The sequence below is a fragment of the Notothenia coriiceps genome, unplaced genomic scaffold (genome assembly GCF_000735185.1).
Source record: "Notothenia coriiceps isolate Sejong01 unplaced genomic scaffold, NC01 NC01_scaffold00018999, whole genome shotgun sequence".
In the NCBI taxonomy this organism is placed as follows: domain Eukaryota; kingdom Metazoa; phylum Chordata; class Actinopteri; order Perciformes; family Nototheniidae; genus Notothenia; species Notothenia coriiceps.
The window spans coordinates 998,534-1,005,747 of record NW_011351700.1 but is presented as its reverse complement, the minus strand read 5'-3'; the positions used below and the strand labels follow the sequence as shown (position 1 = coordinate 1,005,747).

Here is a 7,214-nt window from a genome sequence, read left to right as displayed (position 1 = left end):
GTTCAACATGTAAGAAGTAGAAAGTACAGGTATTTGTGTTCAACATGTAAGAAGTAGAAAGTACAGGTATTTGGGTTCAAAAGTAAAAAGTGAGAAACATAAGTAGTGGAGTAAAGTACTGATACCAGAAACATGTACTTAAATACAGTAACAAAGTATTTGTACTCCACTACTTCCCACCTCTGGTGAACACACACACGTTAACTCGTTGATGCACATCAGGCAACAATATATTGTAAATCCTGCATCAAATCCTGTAAACTCTTTGTACATGATGCACATATACACAAATATATGCAGTAAAATAAGACGAATACTATACTCAGTTTCTCACATATTTATATTTTGTTACAAGTTTTTGTAATAGCTACACCAAAGGAAGTCCCTCGTATGTATAGACCCACTAAAACGGATTTTGATTCTCTTCTTGTTGTCTTTTATTCATTGTCGTTTGTTTGTTTGTTTGTTTGTTTACTCACAGGTGTTCTCTAAGGAGGAGCTAAGGAGGTTCCTGCAGAAGTTGAGGGAGTCGTCTCTCGCTCTGTTGGACCGAGGACTCGACCCGCTGGGCTACGAGCTGCAGCCGTGAACACACACACACACACGGTTTCTGAATCACTGATGTTTTTTTTATCGTGTAACGTTTTTTCAAAAATAAAAGCCTTTGTTTTCCTGTACTTGTGTAGCGTTATCTTTATTTCAATTTGACTTCTTATCGCTGATTACTTAGGGCCTTCAAACTGCATGGTTGTCTCTTTTACATCCAAAACCTGAACAATATTTCGAGTAGATAAGTAAGAATGTATTGGGTGTTATATTTAAGACAAAATAAATTATTAAAATTATTTTGAGCAGTACCATTTTGTTATGTTTTTAAATATTTACATAGTGGGCTTACAAAACTGACATATACAAATAACGTATGAATAGTTTAATATACACAATATTATGTAGTAATATACATACACTACAAGTACATTAACAAATCCATGCTGTGTAGTATATTTATATAATAGTAGTATAATATGAGACAAACATAATACTACTACTGCATATTAATTTGGATTGAAGCACAATTCTTAAAAGTCATTATTTAAAAAAAACTTAGACATTATTTTGAGGAAATGTGTCAAAATAAATTAAAGGGAGGTTTTTTTTTTTTTAAATTGGACCACTAAAGTCTCCAGCTTGTATACATGGTGACTTTAGTTACATCCATGTTGACTGCTTAATAGTAGAATAAATAAACACTAGTGTGCAATATGTAAATTGGAGAAATGTATTACTAATGACACTTGGAAAAACGTTTTAATTTTGTATTTTAATATCATGTGCATGCCCCTATGTGGGAAGAATCATAAAGGTATCCTGATTGAGATTTTGGCAGGAACAAATAATCTTAAAGTGATCTAACTAGAGAATACAAAAATAAAAACGTCATTGTTATTGTATGCCTTCCCTCCATTATTATTAGATGTGGGTGCAGTGTCAGTGTTCTGCCAGCAGGAGAGTCACATGGACAAGTGAAGGAACAACTGCAGAGTTAACATTACATTGGACCTTAGAGCCCCAAACTGTGCAGCAAACTGGTTGAAAGCCGCCTTTTGAAGGATATTATTTAACCGAGAATCACTGACAAGGTAGGTCAACACAACAAAGACTGATGTATATATATATATGATATGTTTAAAATACGTTGTATTGCAGAAGCACAAGTGGGTGGTTAGCTGCGTGCTAACAGGCCGCGGAGCCTCGTGTTTTCTTGGCTGAATGTACCCGGGTTCATGAGCGGGAACGCGGCCACGATGTGTGGACGATGTTACGATAAAAACGACACATTAAATTAACGTTTTAGAACTGAAATTCACTGCTTTTACAGGTTTTAGTTACGGCTTTGTTGTTACGGGTGTTAATGTTAAGTTGTTTAGAGTATTTAATAGTTTAGTTAAGGCAGCGGTAACTGTAGCTAAGCTTGTTAAGTTTTTGAAAGTTCGCCATCGGTTACTCATTTAATATCAACTGTTGCTAGGCAAATTACTTTGTATTTAATATGGGATGATTTTACTCTTAACTAATGTATTAAACTTGTGTTTTGACTTACTTGCAGTTAATTAAAAACGGAGGACGGAGGTTTTTAGCCTGAGATGTAATGTACAATACTAGATTGTACTTTATTGCTCCAAACATGGAACATGTTGCCATATACATCAAATAGCGTATACATATACACTATAAAAAGCGCCAAATTACAGCTAACATGATTTAAAAGTAGGATATTATTTTTCGTTAAGTGTGCAAGGAATAGCATATAAAACTAAGTAACGAGATACAATGCTAACTCGCATTATTATTTATTACAACATATTATTAGGCATGTATGTTGTTATAATCATTAAAAACTAGCTTTAACGTGTCATTTAATTCACTAACAGGAGATAGCATGCAGAGACTGAGTGAAAGCAAACCTCCTAAACTTAAATGTCCTTGTTTTTAACTCTATTTGAAACTATTTTCTCTGGATATTCTTCTATATACATGTAGGTTAATTTGTACTGGTTGTATCCTGAGGTGCTAAATGCATTTTATCTGTGTTCATCGCATGTGAAAGTGCTATAGAGAGTCAGAGTTGACCACAGAGAGCAGGGCAGGGACATGTCTGGGCATATTCCCTGTGTTTGTGCGGCAGCAGCTGACTCACGCTCTCAGTCAGCTGGAGGTGAACAGTCATGTTTTCTGAAGCCTCTTTCTGCCCAGGCGTATTCACTCAAGTGCCAAATAATACACACTTGCACGGATTGGGTCTGGGCATGTTAAGCTCCTAAAGATGTGTTGGGATTTGTGTCCTTTTTTTTGCACAATTTGACAAGTTTTGTGCAGAAATTTCATGTTTTCTTACTTGTAATTTTAATTAAAAAACATTATATTAAGTCAAACTCAAAACCCTCCCTCTGCCCAGACATATTCACTCTGAAGGCCCAAATAATTAACACTTGAGTCTGGGCATATTCTCTTCCTAAAAATGCGTTGATATTTCGGGATTTTGGCCCTTTTTTCCACCTTTCTTTGCACAATTTTACAAGTTTTCTGCAGAAATGTAATGTTTTCTTACTTTTAATTTGAATTAAAAAACATAGCATTAAGTTAAACTCTGAATCCTTTATCCAACTGTAGCATTGTGTATATATTAGAGCTGTAACTATTAGTCAGAAAAATAAATCGCACAACTATTTTTTTATTTGACTTTTCAACAACTTGGAGATTTGCTGTATTTGACATCATATTAAAGTGAATATTATGGGGGTTTTTTTACTGACAAAGAAGACATTTAAAGACTTCACCTTTAACATAGAAACTATGATGGACACTTATCTGTTTTCTGGCATTTTAGTGTTTAGTTTGTTACAGAAAATGCCGNCCCTCCCTCTGCCCAGACATATTCACTCTGAAGGCCCAAATAATTCACACTTGAGTCTGGGCATACTCTCTTCCTAAAAATGCGTTGATATTTAGGGATTTTGGCACAACTATTTTTTAATTTGACTTTTCAACAACTTGGAGATTTGCTGTATTTGACATCATATTAAAGTGAATATTATGTGTTTTTTTTTACTGACAAAGAAGACATTTAAAGACTTCACCTTTAACATAGAAACTATGATGGACACTTATCTGTTTTCTGGCATTTTAGTGTTTAGTTTGTTACAGAAAATGCCGTTTTCACCCAATAAAACATCGCCATTTTCTGCATTTCTCTGTTTTATATGATATTAATGTATATTATGGAGTTATGGACTGACAAAGATGACAGTTAAAGACTTCACCTTTAACCCAGAGAAACTATAATGTACACTTTTACTATTTTCTGACATTTTAGACACCAAACTATCAATAGAGTTTAGAAAATAGTGTTTAGTTTGTTACAGAAAATGCTGTTTTAACCCAATAAAACATCGCCATTTTCTGTTTTATACGATATTAATGTATATTATGGACTGGCAAAGAAGATATTTAAAGACTTCACCTTTAACCTCGAGAAACTGTGATGGACACTTTTACAATTTTCTGACATTTAGGAGACCGAACTCCAAGAAAAAAGTTCTTAGTCGCTCGCATACCTGATACAAATATATTTATGATATTTCTTTCTTGTGTCGTTTCATTACGTATTTAAGCGTCGGGCCGAACCACGCCCCTTAGCTGTGATATAATGAGCATATATCAAGGCCTGAAGTGAGCTATTGCTTTTATAAAACGGTTACCAAGTGTGGCAATATGAAAGAAAAATACACACTCTAATTTAAATAGTTTGTATTAGTAAATAATGATGTTCAAAATAAAATAGTCCCTCCGTGGCCTTCTGCACAAAACATAGTGCGACGTGGTTGCTATGCAACGACACTAACAGCTGGCGAACATATTAGACAGAGAGCGTTGATCCATTATTTGGTTGTTTATTTACCTTAATGTATGTTGTCGTTTATTGTGCACCCACTGAAAAACTGTCCAGCATCAGTAGCATGGCTTACGTGGTCACTTGTATAGGTTGAGGTTGTTCTAGCTGTTGCTTGGCGTGGCGAGAATATTGCTCCACTTTCTCCGGTCCCCGAGATTGGGCTTCCAGTAGCTCTGGAGAGAGCTTTCGCACCTGTGGCCACTAACGGTCATAATTTCTCTGCTTTGTTTCAAGACCCGCATCAGAAAGCTTTTGAATGGTGGTACTTTTCCAGTTGGTCTACCTGCTCTTCACGTAGCTCTGCATGTCGTAGTTTAGGTGCTTTTTTTTCTGGAGATAGGCACTGCTCAATCCACTCCTCCATACTATAGTAAGACCCCCCCGGAGGTCGAAGTTAATCTTAAATGTTTCCATTTTATGCTTTGTAAGTTTGTTTCGTAACGGAAGAAATTTAAATATATTTATAAAACTGACAAGTCAAATCAAGCAATCTGATTGGTCGATAGCGTTTTTGCGGACCTCTTTGATTACAGATTTGAAAACATCGTTGCTTGCTTTAAAAGTAGCACAAGTCATTATGTTAAACCTTCAAAAGTATCTAGATATCCCTGCCCTAATGCCAAAGGAACTGCACACTGAATATGTTTTGCCGTTTGATGTCTATGTCTGGACCGCTGCGTCAAAAAGGAGGGCTTCTGCCCCGTTACTTCTCCGCTGCTTTCTTGTTCCAGTATGAAAAGCAATTTCAGCCCAACGGTATACTGTTTTTCTCAGACGCGGAGGGATACTGACTTGTTGTGAAAAGTAACTTACAATTCTACCCGTGGTATACGCTCAGTATATCACGGCTAAGAACCAATCAGATTGCTTGATTTGACTTGTCCGTTTTATAAAAATACATATACATGTGGAAAATACACATTTACAGTAAGAAAATATAAAGCAGGATATTATATATTAATTGTGTAAGGAATGGATTATTAAACATTACAAATCTTACAAAGCAAATTTTTGTTCTTATTTCGTGAAGACGTGGTGAAGACACGTGCGTGAAGACGAGGTGTCTTTACGTGAAGACACCTCGTCTTCACGTGAAAACCCCTCGTCTCCATTATTATTTGAACTTGTTTTTAGAGCTGCATTTGTTCCAGTGTTGGAAAGCAACTGTTAGAAATGAATGAAAGGAGAGGCAGTGATTTCTCGTTGCATCACCACGTTGGCAGACTCCGTATTTTAGAAATAATGTGTTCATTGTGTTGAAAGCGTGACCTTTAAGAGGAGCTATTTCTGTGAGAGTGCATCACATGTTTGAGAGCATCGAGGAAAAGAGAAACACACCGAGTGGAAACCTGATCTGTTTCTGCATATCGTGTTGCATCAGGACGCAGAGCGGACCCACACAAACATGGCGGACAAAAGGCCGTGTGTTAGGGGACGGAAAAAACACAGTTTCCCTTAAAGTGTGACACTCTTGATTTAGTGATTGAAGAGCTTTTGCACAGAATCAACAAAACAAAGCAATTCAAACAAAATGTGAGAAAAAACTGATTTCCTCTCTTTTTATGGTGGATTTTCATCATTTATCTGCTAATAGAATACATTAGGTCATTTCCCGGTGGGCTCGGCCTTTACACCCAAAACAAACATAAAGTGTCCCTTAAGTATGACACTCTTAACTGAGTGATCTACGTAAGAGCTTTTGAACAGAATCAAATCAAAAATGTTTCTGTACATGAAAACGGGCCAAAAGGCGTCGATGGCCGTTCACTGCTTTGTTATAAAGCATCTAAAAAGAGACGAATCAAACAAAGTCAACTGTAAACAGTATCTTTATATCTCATGAAACAGCTGATTACATCTCTGCAGGGTTTTAAATTCATTTTTGCATATTTTTGTGCTGGTTTTATATAATTTTGTGGACATTTTTTTTTCTTTTTCTGGCCGTTAATTATCTTTTTTTGCATCGTTCTTTTGCTATTTGGTATCTTTTTGTTGGGCTTTGCAGGATTTCTAAGTAATTTTGTATCGTTTTGTTTTAAACTTCACTTGTTTTGATTGTCTTTGGATGCATTGTAGGAATTGTACTCATTTTGCATCTCCTTTTTAGTATGTTTAGGGTCATACGAACAATGTCCTTAGAGGAAATCAAAGCTGTAATCGTAACAGCGTTTGGTTTCTGCAGCTTTTAGTAAACGCTGCCATGTCTCCTCAAGTTGCTGAATGTTCTCTAAACGCTGCACGTGAAGTTGCTGAAGACGTTTCTTCATGAGGAACATTTGGGTTTTTGTATCTGCATCCTTTCTGAAGCTGCAGAATATCACAGTTTTGTTGCAGCGCGTTGGCACCTGTCGGCCTCCGTAGATTTACTCCGGAAAAACCCAAATCAATCGTCTTATTGTTTGACTTCAAAAGAGTAAAAGAAACAAAGGTCTTTGTGTGAAGTTGCCCTGGATGAGATGTAATTCACATTAATCACATGTCTGTTGTTTCTAAACACGCTCCAACGTCTGGGAAACAAATAAAAAACTCAGATCATAACTACACATAAATCACCGTCGTGTGAAACGCTGCTGCCCGCGCTGTGTAAACAGTTTCCCCCCAGGAATGATTTCCACACAGATATGATCGTGTGTGTGTGTGTGTGTGTGTGTGTGTGTGTGTGTGTGTGTGTGTGTGTGTGTGTGTGTGTGTGTGTGTGTGTGTGTGTGTGTGTGTGTGTGTGTGTGTGGGTGTGTGTGTGTGTGTGTGTGTGTGTGTGTCT

The 7,214-nt window shown here is 36.6% G+C and overlaps 1 long non-coding RNA gene across 1 annotated transcript in view; it reads right to left on the bottom strand.

Annotated features, from left to right (window-relative positions):
- Nucleotides 1-657, bottom strand: part of LOC104951439 (uncharacterized) — a 12,456-nt gene extending 11,799 nt beyond the window's left edge. The window contains exon 1 of the long non-coding RNA XR_799024.1: nucleotides 480-657. This is a non-coding gene — a long non-coding RNA (uncharacterized lncRNA). The remainder of the gene's footprint in view (nucleotides 1-479) is intronic.
- Nucleotides 658-7,214: the final 6,557 nt, after the last annotated feature.